Below are 22552 nucleotides of genomic sequence, written 5' to 3' on the forward strand. Positions count from 1 at the left end.
ACTTTCTTGTCAGATGGAGCTGTTGGTGGTGCTGAACATCGGGGTGAGGCTGCGGTGCCCCTAAACATCCTCAAGGGATGTAGCTCCTGCTTCTCTGTGCTCTCAAGTGAGCTCCCCAAAGATGAAAAGCTTTAACCCACTGAGCAGCTCTCCTTGGTGGGAAGTTTGCTCTACATCTCATGAATCAAGCTAAGAAACACTGAAGTTCTCCTCTGTGTTCCACGTCAAATCATAATTTCTTGTTTTATGAACCACTGATTAATGCTGAATCTCCACCAAAGTAGCAGGATGGCTTGCTCAGAGGAAGGATGCATGTGGCCCATGCACCAAATGACCAGATCTTTTTGGCCTCTTTTCCAGAGCCTGTCACTCCTACATGGATGCCAATTTGACCACTGTGGGAAGAAAAGGCCTTTTCCTTCTGTCCCACCTCTCCATTGCCCCTGCCAAGCCATGCTCTGTCACAACCAGCCCTGTCTCTGACCATCCACAGGCAGCTGGGTGTGAGATGTGACATTCATCTCAGTTCTTGTTCAACGCCACTGCTCCAGCACATAAGTCCTGAGGAATATTTGACCCATTTACATTCTGGTTGTAGGCCCAGACATGTAATTTTGTCAGTTCTGGCTGTATCACAACATCCTGCACCGGAACTATGGCAATAACCTGTGTCTTACACTGTAATTTTATTTATTTTACTTTCCAAGTTCAAGAGCTCTTGCCATTTTCTGCAATGAAAACTCTACAGAGTCAGTCAGGCATCTTTGTGGCTTCCTGTAGTAAGACAGCTCCTCCCATTAATTTCCATCCTTTTCCCACTCCTTACTGAACACCTTTAGCTAGAAGAGACCAGGAGATGCTCTGGTAGAAATTGCTAGAATTTAAGAATAGCTCAAGTGAAAACATTTAAGTGACACCCATTTCTGTGCCTCAAACCTCCAGCAGGAGTGTGGGGATTTTGAAAATACTGAGGTGACAGAATGACATAAAGGAGCTGTGTTGGAAGGGAAAACTGAATTTAGTAAGTGCAACTTCTTGTTAAAATTTTTGAGTTATGTTAATTTTTTTTTTTTGTATTTTTTATTTTATTTTTAGCTTAGTAGATAAGAATGGAAAAGGACTCAAAATAAGATTTCCAAATTAAATTTTGACTTTATAAGATGTATGGAAGGAACAAATTAAGGAGCTTACAAGTTTCTGCTTTCCCTCCAGACTGTGACAGATTCTTCACTTGATGTCAGCAGAACATCTGCTCCCTGTCCAGTATCCCCCTGCATTTAATTTGATTGTGATTCATGTTTTGCAGAGGACTCAAAAGCTTTTCAAAAACATCATCTACCCAAACCTGCTGAACTGTTTTGCCAGGTATTATGTGAAGGCAAACTAAAAATACGTTCCATGGCTCAGAGAAGTGTCATGTCGTACCAGAGACACCAGGGCTGCTGGACAGCTGGAGATAAAGCCATGAGCTGGAGGAAGCAGAGATAATGTTGCTTAAATGAGACTAACATTGTGAAGAGCAGAGTGTATGGAGAAGGAAAAAGCTGGATGGAATGAAGGTCTCCTGGTAGTTTGGGAATTCCGTGGTGGATACTCCTTGTACAACCCCATGGTGCACAGAAGAGGAGAACCATTTCTGTCTGGGGTATCTTCTGTATTTTCCCAATGCTCTTGTTACTCATTGTCTGACATTGCCTCAAATCTCTCCCTACTGTTTTGGCTTTTAATACCAAGTTCTTTTACGTTTTGTGAGCATCAGCTCTTCTCAGCTGGTCTTGGTGCTCCTGCAGATCCCTCACATTTGTCTTGTCCATCATCCTGCTGGAGTAAATGCTCATGTGTTGTGATTTCCCTGGATGTTAAACTGAAAGAGATGGAGTGGTTTCATTTCTTGTTTGCTTTCACCTTGACTTCCCTCTGAATGCTCTTGGTAGATGTATTCATTAAGGATGCACTCGTGAACAAATATAAATAAATGATATGGAAAGAAATATCCATCTTCTGCTTCTAGAGATCATTATGTTACATGTTTTGTAGCTGACATGGCAAGATATTGAAATAAATTGATTCTTTTTTCAAGTTTCATTTAAATGAATATTGAAACCCAGAAAATCTGATTTGCTGATTGTGTTGTGAAATCAATTGAGTAATTTTTGAGCTCCAGAACTGCATTCCTTTGTTCTAATTTGAAAATTGCAGATATCAACAAATGAATAGCAGCACCACATTTCCGATTTCAGAAGATTTGGCCTCTTAGAGATGTTTCATTTTGCTTTCAGCTTTTGGAAACTCTTGTTGTTCCTTGATTATGAACCTCACCTTGCATAAATCACACAGCCAAAAGCTCCAGTGATACAACACAAATTTACTCATGGTAAGGAGAAAGGGATCAGAGTTAAAGTGTGTCAGCTTTTATTATTATTGTCATTATTATTAATTGCTATTAATATCATGTGTTGACCTACTTCAATCCCTGTTCTGATGCTTATTGATATTATTCAGCATTCTACAATATGAGAAAATCAGTATTATCTTCAAACAGGCTGGTACTTTTATAAATTCCTTGTTTTCTTTATAGAAAGACAGAGCAAGATGGTTCAGAGGCTGTTCCACACATACAGTTTTGCTCTGTGTGCACGATGCTTGATTAAAATAGAACCCTAGTCAATTTATTAAAGCTCCATTCAGCAGAAATCCTGTATAATGTAGGCATTCTTCTCCTTTGACCTGTTTAGCAGAAATGTAGCTGAATGGCCCAGATCAGGGTAAGGATGCACAAAAGCAGTGCACAATTTAATAGTTTTAACTTGCTGAGGCACTTCTTAATACAGTCTGTGACATGTAAATCCAGCTATTGCAAAAACTGGCTGTTTCAGTAAATTTAAGGGTAAAAGCTGCCTGATCCAGCACAGTAAGACTGGGTCTTTTAGTTACTATAAACTAAAAATTATATAGTGAATCCAAGCTCTCCTACATACTGATTTATTTTTTTTTAATCAATAGAGCTAAGCTGAAATTGAAAACTGGAAACATTATTTTAAAAATAATATAAAACTTTCAGTTTGAAAGAATGTGCTATATTATTTTCTTATGTAAATCATGCTTATGGCAGAAAAAAATACCTATGAATTTAAAATTTATTTTTATCCCCAGTTAAAATTAATTAAAATTAAAAGATACCAGAATCTCTGGAAAACTGTGTGAAGTTGGCACCCTTCACATAAAATGTAACTGTTTGAATGCACAATTCAAACCCAAGGTATACAACCAGCACCCCATTGTCATAGGAATGCAACTGTTTTTCTCACTTTTATAATATGAAGGATAAATTAATTTATTTCAAGTTTAAACAAGGATGGACCTTCTCCATAATTTGGAGCTAAATAGAATCCCTTGACTGTAGGCATGTAGCTCTACCTACCCAGTTACCAGAGAGCCATGCAAATCACTGGGGGTGTCTTCTACCAGCAGTTAATTGACGAAAGTGCTCTCTTATTTCCCTTTACATTTCTTAATTAACTCGTCAGCGATAAGAAATGCTCCTCTGTGATCTGGGAGCTTTAAGGATGGAAGCTGAAGTGGCACATTAGTGGCTGTTTGTGTGAGTGCTGTGGCTGCCATTGTCTTTCCCGTGGAAGTTCTCAAGTCCTTGAGCAGATGGAGAGGAGACTTTGAGCTGACACTAAAAGCACACGCGGGGAGCTCGGTGCCTCTCACCACATTTTCAATTAGTGTCTGTAGGTGTTAAAGTGTGTGAGAGGTGTCCCAGGCGCAGCCCTCTCTTACATCATTCGCGGCACTTTAAGTAGGGAAAAGTCTCTGCTGGGAGCAGATGGCATGGGCAGTGATGCCTCCTCTTCTCTTCTGGCTCCTCAGCATCTGCTCTGAGCTTTGGACCACCCCTGTGGTTCCCAGAAACAGTCACTAAGGGCAAACACAGCCCATTTTCCTTAGGGTGCAAAGCAAGAGCAGAAAGCTGCTTCCTTCTGCTTAGAGCATAACAGAAATAGTGGAACAACCCTAAAAGACAGTGGGTCTTTTTCTTATTGAAGAAACCTGTTGCTCTCAAATGGATCCTTCTGAGTCCCACAGGTTTTTGTCAGGTAAGCTCAGTAAAAGTCATGATGAGATGAAGCTCTGGTGAGAGTCCCTCTGTGCTCAACACACCTAAAAAAGTGAGGCTGTGGAGGGGGATCCCTGGCAGGGGGGTATTCCCTCAGCCCTGCAGCCCACCAAGGAGCCCCTGTAACACCAGAGCTCTCTCACACAGTGTCTAAAACCATCTGAGCACTCAGTGGGGAATCTGAGCTGGTCTCTTGTTTCAGAATACGACAGCTTTGAGAATCTGGGAGAGTTCTGATGTCCTACAGAATTTGAATATATTCTTCCAATTAATAGAAAATTAGGTGTGCTTTTAAGGTCATGTTGATGTTAAATTGTTCCTTTGAAGCTCTGTAATTGCTAGTGTAAATGATACTTTGATACAGAAAGATGTAAAAAAGCTCAAATGTTTTACTGGGGTCAAAAAAGGAACTTCATAAAGAACATGGGCAAGTTACAGGCCATGGCTAAGTGCTACATTGAATTAAGAGAGGATTGACTGTAGAAAAATGTAGTTGAGGCAGTAAACCCAGGGAACAGAAATTTTTATCTTTGATTCTTCGAACAAGTATCACCAGAAATTCTTTTCTTTTTAGCCAGATATGATGCAAATTGAGAGAAAATTCAAATAAACTGGAGTCACGCTCATCTGGCTAATTCTACTTCTGATTTTTCTTCACTCTTTTTTGCAGTGACAGAAGAAACTTTGCACTTTTGTGCCTTGTACAGTTTTTGTGCCTTGTAGCGCAGTTTTGTCCTGTAGATACCTCATGGGAAACTTGGAATAGAAAAACGGAGAAGTAATGAAGGTGAAATGCCAGTTTGCTTGGGTACTGAAAATATAATCTGTGCAATTTGTCAGACACACCTGCCCTTCACTGGGTTAAGCATTGATAAAGATTCATCCTTACAAGTGTGAGTTCTGAGATTAATCCTTAGAGTTCCTTTCCATCCAGAATTCTTTGCTAATGAATGTAATTTTCATGCCTTTCACTGCATGGCAATTTGTGATCCCTCAGAACCACCCTATAAACAAGTCTGACTTCTGACACCTCTTATATTTCTGAACTATTTCTAGACATTCCTGGCTATTGTGGAAGTTGGCATCAATGCCACAGAGAGCTGAGTTCCAGGTCCTTCTTACCAGCACAATCTCAGGATGTGGGAGGGTAAATTAGACCCAGCTAAGCCATGTCCACACAGAATTTACTGTGAGAGTTGGACCCTGCACCAAGACTTGAACATGGCACATCTGAATGTGACCTTCAAACAGCTTCTCCAGGCTCCCACACGCTGCAGAGCTGAGTAAACAGAGCATAATATTTACACTCAGCAACTTTCTGAAGACACTTCTATTCTTCTCAAATCTCAATGACATGCATCTTTTATAGATGAATTAATTTCTGCAACTTTTATTGTCTAGCCTATTCCTGGCTACGGAGTGAAAGCATTGACCTTGACTCAAGAAATCCATAGAGTTAGAAGGAATCAATTTAAAACATGAAGTGCTTGTGAAGGAGGTAAATCTGCTCTAACTCTTTGAACTATGTGGGCTTGCAGATCATTACTGCAATGCTTTCTAACTCTGCTAGCACCTCTGCCTTGCTGACATTTTCATGTTGACCTGAATATATAAAAACCCAGTCATGTTTCTTGTTATTATCTCGCACAAGCTGGTCAATATGACCATACAGCAAAAAGTCATTAGGCCTGGTGATAAACTGAGTTTTTCTCACCTGATCAAGAGATACATAAACCAGTCACAAATTAACTTTCCTATTCCTTCCTTTCCATGTATTTTCATTCCCTTCAAACTGTCATTTCTGTGTATAAATATCAATATCACTTAAAGGAAATGAATTAGAAAGGGAAAACTTATGAAATATGAATTCAAATGTGTAACTGTTTCACTTCTTAATCTTGGAAAATACCTTTTGTCATGAAGCCATGTGCCCAAAAAGATTAATCAAGGAAATGAAAATAATGACTTTTTTGCAATGGGGTTTTAGTTGATAAATGTTGCCAAAGCACTTTTTCACAAGATTAAAATGCACATGTTTGTAGCAGAATGATGTTAGCAAACCAATGTCCTTGTGCTGCATCCAAGGGCTGCTGATAGAGTACTCTGAATTATTTAAAGTATAAATGTGTAAAGATGGCTTTTCAGATTTCTCACAGACTCAAATTTGGTGTTATTTCTCCTGTTGCTGCTCCACTTTTGTGTGGGTTTTTTCCAACAGATTATTTCAAAGTACGTTTATATTAACTGCATAAATCTCTTTGTGCTCCCAAGAGCTGGATTTTATGGTTGCATTATACTTCCAGAGGACGAGACTGGGGCACATGGAGGTCACTGGCAGGACCCTCTGAAGTAACTTCCAGGGAGGTTAAGCTGTCATCACACCCTGAAGTGTGACTGTAGTACCTGGCAAGAACAAAGCCACATCTGACTCACACCCTGAGGCACGAGAATAAGTCCGGCACAGCTAAAAAGAGATGATCCTTGGAGCCTTTTCTGGGTAAAACCAGATCACTGTGTTCTTGCTCACTTGTGTAACAACAGTCCAGATGTCCTCAGCAGGATCACTGTGACAGAAAACAGTGCTTCAGCATCACATTGTGACACCCCCAGGTCCCCTGCAGGTGTCTGCATCCACTCATGGCCATTTGCAGTGGTACCACAACTTGCCGCTCTTTCAGGCTGGCATGTTCCTTTGGAATCATGATTTTCAGAGGTAAAAACAAAAGCTGTGTACAGCAAATGCTGTCCTCATGGCTCATGTTGGCTCTTTCTTTGGACTTCTCAACAGAAGAGAAGCAGAAGACTGATGTTTACCTTCAAGGACTCATTCTGCCCAAGTGCTTATTTCTGCCTCTACAGCTGCAGCATATAAAGGCCAAGACACATTTGAAATGGTTAAATGAATTCTTTGTGCCATAGGAGCCACAGGCACGTGAAGCAGCCCTCAATCCCCAGTGATTCCTCCAGTGAATCCTTCACTCTTATTAGGGACTAATGTGATAGGTGAAACACAGGATGTAGTTCCAGTGTTGGCAGGCAGACTAACAATATCCCTTTTGGTATACTTCAAGCATGATGTCCAAGCCCCAGAGCTGGGGAAGTGACAGATTTGGCTTCCCCGAGCCTGGATGTGTTTTTAGAATGAGATTGGGCTGTTATTTAAGGATCCACTTTAGCAAACCTTGCAACTGCTTAGTGATCTTAATGCAAATGGGTCACATTCCTACCTATGTTGTAATGGCACAGCGTGTCATCCCCACTTGTGAGAGCAGTGTGCATACAAATAAGGACTTGGGCTGTCACAGAGAGCTGAAAATTGATCCATAACCCAGTTGTGAATAGAAGAGAGGACCCCCAAACACCAGTGTGTGCTACACTGTGCCACATCTGTATTTGTATGTGCCAGGGAACCCTCCTTTACTCTTGGCTCATTCTGGTCTGTGATTAACCAAGTAACATCTCATCTGTATGGGAATGATCACAAACGCTGTGAAAGGATGAAAGCCATTGTGCTGGTGTCAAACTCTGATGGCAAGCAATTTCAGAGTGGTTGCCAGAAATCTAATCATTTCAGTCATTTCAAAAGAGTTTAAAGGAGTTGTTAAAAAGAAAGTGCCTCATCATCCTGAGAAATAGAGGCATTCTTGGCCTTCAGTCAGGCATTCTTTAGAGCTAGTGACACATTTATGTGATTATAATGACAAATGACTTTTCTGTCCCTCTCTGTTTGTATAATAGATGAGATATGTGTGTGGTTTTTGAAGATGGAAGAAATAAGGGAGTGTGAAATATTTGTATTTCATATATGGGAAATTGTAAAATTTCCTCATTAGTAATCCCACCCCTCACCCCCAAATGCAGGAAAACTAAATTACAATTTAACTTTGAAGGTGTAAGTCTAAGACAGGACCTTGCATCAGAATTAGGCAAATGTACCTGCTTGATTTCTTGGCCAGCCTGGGACTTATCAATTCCTGTTGGAGCTGTTATGTGCTGTTTTCTGCTGATTTTGTCAGTCTACACAAAGGACAGGTAAAGCTATTCTGGAGCCAGCTGATACAGGTCCAAACCCTACCATCAGCTAAACTGGTGCAAATCATATTTGATCAGAGACACACCAGATGTAAAGAAACTGAGAGCAGGATTTGGCCTGGTGTATTTCACTAGTGCAGCACAAAGTTACACATACAGATCTCTAGATGCTTGTGCTGTCTCTGCTGGCAGTGCAAATGAAATAACCAGTTAAAATCATTACTGAAATTAGTTATCTTGATTTGTTTCCTTTGTTATGTCTATTTCACAAAAGAGTTCTACTTTTTCGAAGTTCAGAGAACAGTTCAATTAAGTGTTTAATAGTTCCAGCAGCCCTCCAAAAACAATCAAATGTTGTTCAAACAGTCTAATGTGAAAGAAAAAAAAAAGCTGAAATGGAAGGATTCTGCAGCATGTAAGTTTAAATTTTGATTTATGAACTTGCCAGTCTCTACCAATTAAAAACATGCATAGGGTTTTCCATCTTCTCCAGACAACTGTTATTACTGAGCTGGTCTGTTTTGTCAGCAGGTGCCAAGCCCTGGCTCTGCCCCAGCCAGGGAACTTGCCTTTGCACCTGCCAAAGCCCAACGTGGAAAGTGCTGCATGACAAAGAGTCAAAGTGACAGTCCCAAATTGTTCACACAGCAGCTTTTAAATGCTTGGAGATACTTTTCTTTCATGTTTTAACTGTAGAGTTTCAATTGTAAAAGCCCTGTTCTCTACACCAAACCTTTTCCAGCAACAAAATTAAAGAGATTCTAAGTTTGTCGGTAAACCCTGACATTCAAGTGCTGAAGTTTGTCAGAGTAAGGCAGATTGAAAAGTTACAGCACTGGGAGATTTTCCATTGAATTCACATTGTAAGAGATGAATTAATCTTTCAAAGATCAAATGATCTGGAAATACAGATGATATAATTTGATTTCTATTTCTTTTTATTAAAAGTGCCAGGCTGGATGTGGCCCTGGGCAAGCTGCTTTAGCTGCCCCTGTTTGATAGGAGGGACAGTGGATTTCAGAGGAGCTGGCCAAGCCCAGCTGCCCTAGGATTCTGTGCATTCAAGATTTACACCCCATTTATCCTTGGCCAGTGGAGTGGATAAAATGAATACTCTAGCATAGCTTTATCCTTAAACTACGTATTACAGCTTTATGAGTTAATATAAATAAATGCAACAGCAAGAATGATTCATCTTCACTCTGAGAAACTGTAATATCTTACACTAGACAGACTGTCAGTATAAAGAATTTGCTATATTGATACCTGGCTCTTAGCAGTTTTGTTTATTAATTCCCCTTACAGCAAAGAAACAAATCCTGAAATTTTAAAATGGCACTTTGCTTAGTATCAGAATTAAGTTTCTGTGCCTTTAGGTGGAAATAATTGGCATCATTTTATGATACTCAAAAATGAATAAGAAGCAAATCTTTTTGCTATGAGGAAATAGCTCTTGTTTTCATTTAGGACAGTGAAAATTGAGAAAGAATCATCTACACTGTCAAAAATATTTCTATATGCATAAGTCAACAATGTAGTGCTAATTAACTAGGGTAAAATTAGACTAATTTTATATTATTAATGTGCTAGTCACTTTGGTAGCATTCAGATGGATGCATGCTGAGAAAGAATATGTTCTTAAATGCTCCCTATGAAATGAGCCAAATAAATGAAACCATTGCTACATTGCTGAAAATTGCTCATGTCAAGGTCATGGAGAGATAATATAATAAAAGGACAAGAAGAGCTGACTGGATTTTTAGGTGCCAAAGTAACTTTTATGTGTGAGGCTAAACTCAAATGGCACTTGCTGCAGCCACAACTACTTCAGTCTCAGTTGCACTAAAGTTTTATTATCAAAACCTTTTCCAGTGTAACTTAAAGTGGTCACATCCTTCCAATGTAAAACCACTGATTACAAGCAAATCTGGTGAGAGGATTTCCAAAACACCATACAGATCACAGGATGGTCACACAGCAGTGAGATTTCTCTCTAGTTTCCAGAGTCCAGAGAGTTATGTCACTGTATTCACCAAGCTCTACAACTGCTGAAATGGCTTCTTGGTTTTTATCATTTTACCATGTGCTTGAGTTTTTATAGAACCCTTTTTCCCTTTTTCCCCCCAGTCATTATGGACAGCTGCACTTCCAGACTGGGACTTCTGTGAGCCCTTTTGGTTGGTACTGGATGGGCACGTGGCCAGCCTAGGATAGTGTCTAATGCACATTTTCATCCTCTGGTGCCTTTGCAGCAGATGTGTTCTGTCCAGATTAGGAATTCCCCGTGATACTGAGCCTAGAGGGTGTTTTAGCACTGCTGAATTCTGTTTCAGCTGGCCCAGGCTGCACTGCTCTCTCTTTGGGTGTCCTGTTCCCCCTAACCCCTGTGTGGCATTTCCCCTTTCCCTGACCATGGTGTGTGACCATGCACAGTTTGTGACTAACACCAACAGTGACTCTGTTGGATGGATTTTTCATACAAACACAGCACAGTCATTATTTTTAAAAGAGTGTTTTCAACAGACTATTGTGCATGGGACTATGGCAGCCTTACTTTTTTGTTTGGGTGCATGACTCTCTAATTCTGGTTTGTGTCTTTTGCTACCAGCACAAGTCTTTAAAAAAAAGTATTAATTTTATTTAAGCAGCACTAATGAAAACCCAAAGCAATATTATTTCGCATTTGGTGAAATTAACCTTTATTATATTTGTTTAAAACAGTAATTATGTGTAAAATATGTTTGTATAAAATATCCCTCCTAGTAATTTATCTTCCACTTCCAGCAGAACTAAGGGCACTGAATAAGTCTGGTTCCCAGTCTTTGCCTTGTAGCTAAAAAAAAAGAAGTGATATTGAAGTTTATATGCATGTGGGGAAAGGTTTTACTTTTTAAATTTTTGTTACTTTTATAACCTTTTAGGTCAAAAGTTATTGTTGTGTTCATCATCTAAGTTTTAAAAACAAACCCCTCTGTTACACTGCTGTTATACTACTCCTCCTGAACAGCCTCTCTTTTCTCTATCCAGAAGGAAATTTCATTTATAATTCTATCAACACATCATTTTTTTGTTACTTTTTGAACTATTCTAATTGATAATAGGTCAAGTCTAAGATAAGGAACAGCCCATTGCCAAATTTTCTGGGGTTTTTTTTCAATTTTTTTTTATCCACAATGCTTCAAATTACTCCTATGGTAATTTTCAAATGCAGTTAAGAAATAGCTTGTCAAAAATTATTTATTCATCTAATGATAGATGTGAATATCTTCTGGGATTTTAAAAAGTGCCTGAGCAAGTTAGAACTAATGAAGTTTAAGCATCTAATATGTTTAGCTTATCTTAAAAATCCTGTGAGATGAAGATATAAAACGTTTTAGACCCAACCACATTTTCAAAAGTACCTTAGAGACACTTAATTGATTAAATTGGAAATAAACCACCCACCCCAGTAGTTAAAACCCCGAATATAAATATGCAGAGAAGTATTGTTGCATTTGAGGAGATTTAAGGTTGGAAAAGAAGCAAGGCTCTAACACCACTGAAAAACAAAACACTTTTCCAGTCCTTTCCTTTTCTCTCCACAGTGTGTCTGACAGCCTGTTTGCCTTTTCCAGGGCTACCAGTGAGTGTGTTAAGTGTAGTGCTGCCCCATCTCTTACAGGAAAACCTTGCACTTCATCACAAATATCACCCTACTAGTTATTAAACCAGGAGTGGTTAAAAATGTGTCCCCTATATTGTGCTTATAGAAAAAGCTCTAAAGCATGAGAAAACATCCCAGGGATTGTGTGCGGCACAGTAACAATAAGTGCTACTTTAAGAAGTGCTCCATCTTCCAAGAACTAAATTTCTTTCTGAAAGGGAGATCAGAAGAGCCTCCCAGTAGCAAAACCGAGCCCCAGTTATTATTCTAAAGAGACAGAAACTGCAGCTCTTCACTGCTCATGATAAAGGCAGCTCAGGCCCTTTGGGTTTTGTGAGAATTCTGTCCTCCAGCAAGGCTGTGTCTGGAGACAGTTTATCAATCCAAGCAGTGCCCTGTGCTGTGCTTCTCCCCAGTGCTCAGCCCAAACTGGATTTGTGTTACATAACACCCTGCAACTCCAGGGCAGAGCTCCCATGGGGAGCGTGGCTGAGCCAAGGCCAAGAGAGCTCCAAAGGAATGAAACTCCACCTTGTTCTCATCAAAAACACACTGATGGACGTGACATGCTGGGCTCAAGGCCAACCCAGCCTTTAACTTCCCCACTGTGCAATTTTTGCAGGCAAAATGTGGGTCTCTGCTACAGCTTTGCAGACAAATCCATGGCATTGCCTGTGCATGAAGCAGTGGGATGCCTTGCTGCTGTAAATCACCTCTTGGGATTTCTGCTTTAATGCACAGGGAACACAGGGAGGACTGAGTTCCTGACTAAGCTGTCTCATTTGAATACCAAAAGTTAGGCTGAAGTTGCTCTACTTTAAACTTGAATGGAATGCAAGAGGCTGATTTGGTGAAGGAATGGGAAGATGTGTCCTGAGCTGGCTCTGTAAGAGTGTTTTAGGTTTTTCAGGAGCTAGTGGCTGCTTCTATCTTGTGTTTGCATGACTCTGTCTCCTCAGATCCTGCTCACTCCGCCTGAAATGGTCCATTTGTACCTGGTCCATTTGCACCCGCTTTTGGTTGTTTTTTCTTATTGCTCTGAAGGAGAGTTTGCCAGTTCTGTCATTTCAATAAACTGCACATGCTTTGGTATAGATTTGCCTTCTGTTCCTTTGCTTTTGAAGGCTTAGCTGGGGAGTCAGAGCTGCCAAAATTGCAATGGTGCAGTATTTCCTGGCCTGGCAAGTTTCACATTTCTCCCTTGCTGACAATGCCAAGAATTAGTGAATGATAATGTGGTTGTTGCTTTTTAAACCTTTCTCACACCTGTCTTTGTTCATCTGCAAAGAATTAATGTTTTCTCCTAAATGACTAAAATAGAAGAGTTTCCAATGTAGTAGGAGAACCCACAAAAATTCCTTTCCTTTATGCTGGTAATGTAGAGGACAATCAATAGCAGCTTTTATTAGAATTGGTCAAAACCCTTTACTCAGGAAATAAAAAGAAAAAAAAGCATATGCAGTCCAGAGCTCAGATTAGGCCTGAGTTAGCCTAAAAGCTACTGGAAGCTCTGAATCTGGTGATTTAGATATTATCCCTTCTCTCCCACAGGGAAGAATCTTTCAAAGCCAGACCATTCAATCACAGAGCTGAAGCACCAGGGCTCTGTGACATGTATCTGTCTCCCAAGGATACACAGATATACTTGCACTCATAAATATTTCGTGAATACTTTTCCACCTTAGGAGCTTAGTGAGAAAGAATTTGGAGGCTTGTCGTTTGATTTGTCAAAGCTGCAAGTTTATTTCCTATAGAAAGTTTTAAATGGAGAAGGAACTGAGGTCACATCTGCTCATCTCTGTTGCCCCATTCCTGCACTGGGTGGGGAGAAGGAACCACTGGTAACAGCAACATGCATCTCTAAGTCTCCAGAGAGCCTTCTGAGGGAGCAAGTGTCTGCTGTGGAGAGCTCTGCACCTCAAAATATATGGTGGTAATTAAATTACTGCTAATTGAGTTTAGTAGTCCAAAGGCTCATACACTAATGAGCTAAAACTGGAAATATGAAAAAAGATAACTATCTTTCCCATAACTTTTTATGTTTTCCATCTCATAATTGCCTAGCCTGCACTGAGAATTGCTTTCTGTCACATGTCCCATCTCTTTTGAATTTGTTATTGTTGGATTTCTTTTCCTTGGGGGCCATTTTATTTGTAGTTGATGTTTGCTTACAGGATTGGAAATAAAAAAAAATTCGCTGCCTGTCATAAAACAATTTACCTGAGAGAAAACAATAACACCACTGAGGCTACTGCACAGTTACATTTCTTGGTAAATATGTGCTTTTTACTGATTGCTTTTATTTTCACAGTTTCTCTTTCACAGCCCTTGACAGGCTCTAATTCCCAAGGATAAATTCCCTCTTGCTCCAAAGCAGGTTACATCAGTTAGACTGATAAAAGTGGCTGCATTAGCAATGGGGAATATCATAGAATGGAGACAAACTAACAATCAATAATGGTAATAATCTGCCATTAAAAAAAAATAAAATGGCAGCAAAATTAATATATTGCATTTTTTCCTCTAAGTCTTGGAAACATAAATCAAGATATTAAAAAGCAAGCAACTTAATTCAGTTTGTATGGGGCACATTTTAGTGGCATGTGGGAAAGTAGTGTTAGTTCTGTTGCTTTACATATTTTAAAAAGCTATTTGCCTTAGCTGTGCTTTCTGGCAATTGTATTCTTCTGGTCTCAATTTTCTGCAAGTTGTCTCTTGATTCATAATGTGTTATCATCAACTGCCCTATTTTTGTTATTTATTAAGTATTCTTTCCTTATTTCTTCATGGATTCTTTTGTCTCTACAATGAAGCTTTAAAAATGAGTAGGTCTCCTTGATTACCATTTTCTAGCACTCGAGAAAATAATAGCATTGTAACTCATGCTATCCTTTTAAATTCACATCAACAATCAATCTGCTCTGTAATTGTTTCTGGCTTCTCGGAATTGCTGCTCTAAAAGCACTGGGGTTTATTTTGCTTGCACATAAGGAAAGCAGTAGGATGATTGGTTTTACCTCCACTATCACTTTTTTAGCTCTAGGAGGAATTAGTCTCTATCTCTCAAGGAAAAGTGTGGTATAGATTTCCTAGCACTCTGGATGGAAGCCTTTTGATTTAGGAAATTATCTTCTGGACTATCACCAGTCTTTTAAGATACACATTTCATATTGTAGCCTGTGTGTTAATGCAACATTTTTCTCCAGGTAGAAACTATAAATTGGCATTAGGAACTCAAACATGCTTTACTTTTTCTGGTTTTATGGTCTCTAAAAAGTGTCATTTATATCCCATCTCATGCTTTATCTGTTATCATTCTGAGCATTCAAGAGGCCTTTCATGTTATTTTTCAGTGAATCAGAGAAAAGTAATTCCATCTTTTAACACAGTTTTCTCAACTGCAAGGAACATACTTGGGAAACCTCTAGTTTCTGCTTATAGGGTATAGAACCAGTGATAAAGGATATAGAATCAGTTATAAAGGATGTAGAATCAGTCGTTCTCTAATGCAACATCTTTCTCATATTAAATATTTTTCTATAATGTCTTTTGTACTTGAGGATGAGAAACAGCAGCTTATGCCTAATAAATGTCAAACAGAAGATGTGCCAAATTTTCAGTGGCAAACTGCAGTGATGCACCCAGCCTAAAAGCTGAAATATATTAAATATATTGTTTGGAGCCACAGGCTAGTAAGGACTGTTAGATATGTCTTGATGCTTTCCTGCTAATAGTTTTGGAGGAAATTAAACTCTTTAAGTTAAGCCAGGTACATGTTGCTCACTCACCTACAATTTCCTCAGATTTTTGTTTTATTTACAACACCCTTGGAATTAGGAAATTTAAGCTCTCAAAGCTCTCTCATTATACCTTGATGAAACAAAACAGGTATAGAAAATAAATATTAGCTAGTTATTTATGGAGAAAACAAGAATTCATGTCCTCCTCAAAAATCACTTTCCTCTGCAGCCAAGCAATGGTGCCATCTTCCAAGGCAGTAGAAATATTTGAAGCTCAGGAATTCGTATTTCTCTTACTGACCTCTCTCCATAGAAGAGCAGCATGGTTTACATATGGAAACACAGTTGGTGCTGTTCTCCACAGGCCAGTAAAGAATGGGGATGGGTTTCAGGGTTGCCAGAAGGATATCAGAGACCTTTTCTGAACAGCATTGCTCCAAGGATAGCTGCTCCAATAGTCCATTTGCCATTTTTCTTCTGCACGCTGTCATTTAAAAAGGCATCACGGTCTCAAAATAACAAATTCTGGTTTTGCAAATTTGAACAGGGATTTTTTTTTTTCCCCTCAGTTGGTGGGGTATTATCACATCCCTACTGTTTTTATTCTTCACAGAAGACATTTTTAAAATGCCACTTAAAAATAAAATCTTGCTGCAGCAAGGGAGGGATTATCACACATTAATTTGATATGCTCACTCTGAGTGGTTTTATTGCTTTTCACAACAATTTAAAATTTCAGTATTCAGAACCCATTTTAGAAATTATCATCAGAGGATATTAGTCTTTGCTGTGAAGGACAGATGATATACATTTTTACAGCTTATTAGGCTCCTAGATTTACCCTGAACACATACACGAAGTCTGCTTGAAATATTGGCCTCCTACACAGCTCCATGTAAATTACTGGGTAGATGGTCCCTCTGGGGTTCCTGTTTTGTACTCTGGAACTATCAAGATTCAGTGTGCCAGTGAGCATCCTAATGATAGCTGAGAGTGCCGAAACTTTCTGTTTTCATGGCAACCACACAATCTGTTGTACAATAACTACTGCTTTGTCACTTGTTTCAAGATGAGCTTTGAAAACTGTTGGCAGGAGAAAAGCATCTTTTCATGCCTTCTCTCTACTGAGCCTGATATTGTTGCCTGATGTGTTTTGTTAGCACACAAGATACATCTCTTGCCATGCAGGTAATTGGCAGGGGGCTTTGAGGGGTGTTAATGGCTGTGTGATCAGCTTGCTGTTCTTGCCTCTGTGATAATGAGAGTTTCCTTCGGGGGAACGCTGATCTGAGCCTCACCTTGCCTGCTCTTCACCTCGGAGGCAGCAGCTGAGGCTCATGCAGGTTAGAGTCAGACCTGAGGAAAGGTGCATTGCCAGCAAAAAAAAAGTACCTATTATCTGCAGAAATCCATTTAGGGGTCGGCCAGGTGGGGCAGAACATCATCAGGTGTGTGGAGAAGAGGCCTTTCACAAAAACTCCTCCCCAAAGTGTGTTGTGGCTCCCAGTCAGGCCATGCCACAGTCCCAGGGCTGTGCCAGGGCAGGAGATTTTCACACTGATGTTAAAAAACATAGTCTGGGCTCTCTGACTGTTATCCCACAAATAATATTAATTTATACAGATTGTGTAAAATAGCTAACTTTCATCTGCTTCTCCAAATGGCAATATGATATGAGCTGCTGCCTGCTGAAAGCCATGCAAATGACCCAGTAACATTTCATGGCCTTCAGATCAGACCCAGGCTATTAATTCCTGCAGCATTTTTTTAGGACACGATCCTGAATAAGCACACAAACACCTGCCTGTAATTCCTGTGTTCACACTGCTCTTCAGGAGAGGAGTGGTTCCAGCTGTGTCTGGGCATTGGTAGAGGGGTACACAGGGATCCTGAGGTTTTGTGAATGTACTCCTGGGGCCACTTCCCAAATGAATGGGCTTCCTCAGAGCTCTCAGTCACAGGAGAGTTTCCAGGAGGGTGATGTACCTCCTATGGCAGTGCACCTCAGTACAGTGGGACAGTTTCCTTGAGAACTGTGATGACAAGGCAGCTGCAGTCAGTAGAGCCTCTTAGATCAGGAATCAGAGTTCAAGTCCCAGGGAAAGCAGTCAGATCACCTAATCTGACCCCCTGTGTACCACATGTGTGCTGTGTTTCACTCACTGTGTAAGAGCCAGATATTGAAGGGCTGATAGTGACCTCTCAGGGACGGTGTGCCACATCCAGGAAGGAAATGCACCAACCTTGCTGCTGTTCCTGGCAACCAGGTGAAATTTGCTGTGCTAGCCATGAAACATGTTCTCCTCTTCTTTGGTTTTGAAGGCATATATTGTTAAAAAACCACCAACCAGCATCCTGGTGATCAAGGTAGTTCTGAGCTGGTCAATAAACAGGGTGTCAAGCCAGTGATTTTGCTTTAGTCCCCTGTAGCAGTTATTCATACAACCTGCTGCCTCAGCTCCAGCTGTGCTCAAGCTCTGATTATCCCAAAACAATGTGAAGAGAAAAAGTCCTGGAGTGCCATCTCCCTCGTGTCGTGCCTCTGTGTCAGAAGGTGCCCTTGGCTGCCCTGCCAGGGTGCAGATCTGACTCAGTGCCACCAATCCCCATCCCCTTCAATGAGAATTGTCCCCCAGAAGAGCTCTCTCACTGCTCCACCAGCCTTTGAAGCAGGCTGTGAGTTCTAGTGGTGCCTAACCCTGGTAGCTGCCCTTTTGCTTCCTGCACTTGATCTTTTCTTTTATTTTGATAAAAATAGGTGGTCTAAAGCTTTCTGCAGAATGAAGTGATCTGTTCAAAGCCAAGCTGCAATGTTAAAGTGCATTTGCCTTTTAGCAAGTATAATATGCATCAAATAAATTATCTCAGTGAAGGCTAAATAATACTTTACTGTGCTGACCAGGGAGCTCCAAATTTCTGTTGTCTCAGACAACATTTTGTTGCTTTGAAAATGGTTTTCTTCATAAAAGAAAACAACACTCATTAGTGGCTGTTTGGAATTAAAATATTGAGCATTTTTGTTGTCAAATACAACAATGGAACAAGAACAATTGGCACAGGAAAAGTAATTTTAATTTTCAATGTCTAAATTGATCAATTAGGAAAGAATTAGATTGGCATGGACATAACCAAGAAATATCAATAGGTAACAAGTGTCAACACTGTAATTTGGCCTAGTTTCTAAGTATATGTGCTTGCTCTCTCCCTAACTCCCTCATCCATAATTCATGAATCATTGGTGTGATGAAGACACACAGGCAGACGTTGCATGAGGATTCCTCCAGTCTCACAATTTGGGGTTTCAAGATGAAATAGTCAAAGTGTCAGTGTGACCCTGGAGGCCAGGCCCCATTCCCCAGAGGAGCACACAAACACAGCTGCTGTTCTGAAAAATACACATCTGACATGGATGTGACAGAAAAGCGAGGGAGGGAGCCAGGGATAGAGGTAAGGGTTAAAAGGAGATCAAGGCAGAGCCAGAAATAGATGCAGCCCCTACACAGTGCTGGCTTTCCAGGCTTATGTTGCGAAGTTGGGCTAAATGTAGATTCAGATGCACATTTTCATTCTGGAGTTTTAGACCCTACACAGGCTCAAGTATTGCCCCACATTCCTGGTTTAATAATTGCAGTGTGAATTAGCAGGAGAGGCAATTGCTGTCCCTGAAAATGTTGGGCTGTGTATCCTTTAGCTTGTCATTTCCACCATGTTTTGAACAGCTCCTTCGGGAAGAGGCTTTCATGGAATTTTCCCTAATACTTGAAAGTTTGAAGTGCTGCTGCAGGTATTTTGACAAAACCTATCAAAAAGGGCTTTCAATGCCATTCAGTTTCTCTTACTGTCTAATCTAAGTCTAAAAGAGCTACAAAGAGAACTGTTCAACTGCATTTAAAGGCCTCGGTCCTGGGATTATGGCTAAGAAGGAAGTGGATTTTCACTTTCACAAGGGTAGTGTCTCGGTCACTTTCCCTGTAAGTTTTTGGATATGTAGTAAGAGTTGTATTTTCTTTGGAAGTTTTCCTTGCTCTCCCTATGGATTTAATCTCTTGCTGTGATCTGAGAGACACCCTGCTCAGTTTCCTCAAAGCACTGACACAAATCCCAACAGAACTTCCAGTAGCTGTGGCAGGAGAATAGTTAGACATTCTTTCTTTTGCTTCCCTTGTCTTATTTATCTGCTGTCTCAGGAAAATAGGTGCCCTGTTTCCAGGGGCTGGACACTCCAGAAGGGACTGCCTCTTGCATATCCATTTCTGTTATTGACTATTGTGTATTTTGTTTTGCATTTGCTTTGCATTTGTCTTTCTGGAATGCAGTGGTCACCATCAAGGTTGACTTTAAATCAATCCCCTGACGTTTGCAATGGCTGTAATGGATTTTCACAAGGCAATTATCTTTGTTGTGGAAAATGTCCAGATATAATTCATGTTAAACTGTACTGAAACCTGTAAGCCAAACCACTGGAAGTGTTTTAGCAAGATCAACCCTCCAGTTCTAAGTGTACGTCACTGCAAGAGGAAATGGGCCATGAGGTAGAAAATGAAAGTACAGCAATTAATGTTAAAAGTTTGATGTGTTGGGAATGCATGGATTCACATCTGATATTTCCACGTACAGGGAAACATCATCCCTTCTAGAACTGAACATCATCTTGTGGACACTTTAAGAAGGGCAGAGGTATTTTAAATCCATTAGCTTTTCCTTCAGTCTGCATTTGCAGGCAGGTTTTGAGGCTGAAATAGCAGTGTGCACAAAGTGTTGATATCTACTGTTATGGAAATCACATATTTTTATAGTCCTCTGAGTCCTAAAAGTTCCTATTTCCTTATTACAGGTAAACTGGTTTGGATTCTCTGTCTTTTCTGAATCCTGAATTGAATGAAAATATGAGCTCTTGAAAGTGTTGCAGTTTCCTAACACTGAGTCTCTAAACATGCTAACACAACACTGGACACAGCAAAGATTATTTGAGTGGCTACTGATGTGAGGTGCTCATAAAACTGGGGCTGTGTTTACCTCAATTCTCATGACAGGCTCATGAATTTCATCAGGAGCTCATCCCAATAGCACAGGATTCACAATCAGATTTGTTTGAAATCAGCATACAGCTGATGTATATATTTCAGCCTCTCATTACCATACAAGTAAATGCTTGTATTTTTTAGAAAGTCTCAGATTTGGAAGTCTGTAGGAGAAATCAGTCTCCTCACTTTTGCCTGGCTTCTTGAAATGGTCCCAGCCTTCATCCCCTTTTCATAATTGTAGCAATGTTCTGGTGTTATGATTAACTTCAAACACAATGAGCAGTAGAAGCCAAATAGCTTTATCTGAAATTTTCATTATGCTTCGATAAAATATCACATCCAGTCCTTCCTAGATGTTTTCAGTTAGAAATGCATTAAAGACTATCGTGCCAGTGGACCACTATCCTTTAGAATAAAGATGCTTTGTAAAGGTATGTTTTTCTCTAGAAGTAAACTTTAGAATGAGTCCCAGTGAAAATGAAAATCACTTGTGGGAGAACTGGTGTATAAAGGCCTGAACCTCAGAACTTTCCTTAGCTCACTTCTGAGTACAATATTCAGAGAAGTTACAAAAATATGCAGTGTCCTATTCTTCCTTTGGAATATAAATTTAGGCTTAATCACCAGCAGAGTTTATTTTAAAATGTCAAGAGCAGTTTAACCTCAAGATGGTGCTAGATGGTTAAGTTGGCTGTCACAACAGCTATTGTTTATCTTTTAAATTTTTTCAGAATGAAAAAGCATCACTAACATGCAATTGGTTAATAACCAATATGAAAAGATAAAAACTTCATATTAAAGTGCATCAGTTTTACAGATTAATATGTTTATCAGCCTAAGCAAGACATGAATTGATTTGAAAATATATTAATTATAACAATGTTTCAGAATAGAATAGTGCTTGGGAAGAAACAGAGCATATATAGAAGTCATTGGAACCACAATGGGTAGGAGATATACAATATGTTACTTGGCAGCTTACCTGGCTGTTAGAACCAGGCAGCCTGGGACTCATTGCACTGTCATTCTGGCAAGATAAAGTGATCAAAACCTGTCAGATAAATAGTAAAGACTGAAAGTCCCTGAAGAAGTTAAGGAACTTCTTCATTCACAATAAATAATACCTAGAAGTGCTTTAATTATTTCAAATCGAGCTGGTTTTCTGCTGGATATTTCTGAATATCCAGGGTATGGCTGTCATACCTGAGCTGTACCCCATCCCTTAATCAGCAGATGAGCAGAACATCAGCAGATGAGCAGCACTGCTCTCCTGACAACTTCTTCAGCACGAGCAGCTGCAGGGATGTGCTGCAGAGCAGAACACCCAGGCTGCTGCTGAGGATTTTCCCTGCAGTTATGGCACCAGGTCTGATTTTCTAGAGCAGTCCAACAGTGACCTGATGACCAGAAATTCATTGTACACCTTCCTGCCTTTTTGGACAGTTAAGGGAGAGATTTCCCAAGGAGCCCATGCAGTGTTTTTATTGTTTGTGGCAATAACGTAGTGCCAGGTTTGTACAAACTCCACCTCAACCTGGTGTCTCTAAACCAGACCTGCTCACCTTGAAAAAATCTTTTATCTTTTCCCAAAATGAGAAGTGGGTCTGCTTGAAGGTCCTGGTTGCTGGGCACATCTCCTGTGACTGATGTGTGCTGGAAATCTCTTCCCCACACAGGGTAATTTTGTTATTCTTTTTGTTGTCTTCTGCATTTTTCGATGTTTGGTTTTTTTTTTTTTTTTTGGCAACAAGATTTAATCCTTTAGAAAAGTTGCAAAATGAGAAAAATTTATGTGTCAAGTTAATTTATTTTTGCACCAGAAAGGCCTTTCAAAAAGATGGTTGTTTAATATATAATCTTATAAATGAATCAGCAAAATAATATGGGAACTTGGGGATGTGCAGTGACAGAAGGTTTTTTTATTAAATGTTACTTTATTTTTTATTTTTTTATTTCCCCAGACATTTTTCTTGATATCTTCCAGTTTTTA

General features: G+C 39.8%; 1 protein-coding gene across 3 annotated transcripts in view; it reads left to right on the plus strand.

Moving 5' to 3' along the window:
* The window catches only part of LOC147650030 (uncharacterized), a 184601-nt gene that overhangs the window by 39470 nt on the left and 122579 nt on the right, over positions 1 to 22552 (plus strand). The window contains exon 2 of one of the 3 annotated variants that reach the window (XR_015277370.1): positions 1307 to 1389. The exons of the other annotated variants lie outside the window; for them this stretch is intronic. The gene's annotated coding sequence lies outside the window, so the exon portion shown is untranslated. Of the gene's footprint in view, positions 1 to 1306; positions 1390 to 22552 lie in introns of those variants that run through there. 3 annotated transcript variants of the gene reach the window in all.

The sequence above is a fragment of the Cyanistes caeruleus genome, chromosome 17 (assembly GCF_971803275.1).
Source record: "Cyanistes caeruleus chromosome 17, bCyaCae1.hap1.1, whole genome shotgun sequence".
Lineage (NCBI taxonomy): Eukaryota > Metazoa > Chordata > Aves > Passeriformes > Paridae > Cyanistes > Cyanistes caeruleus.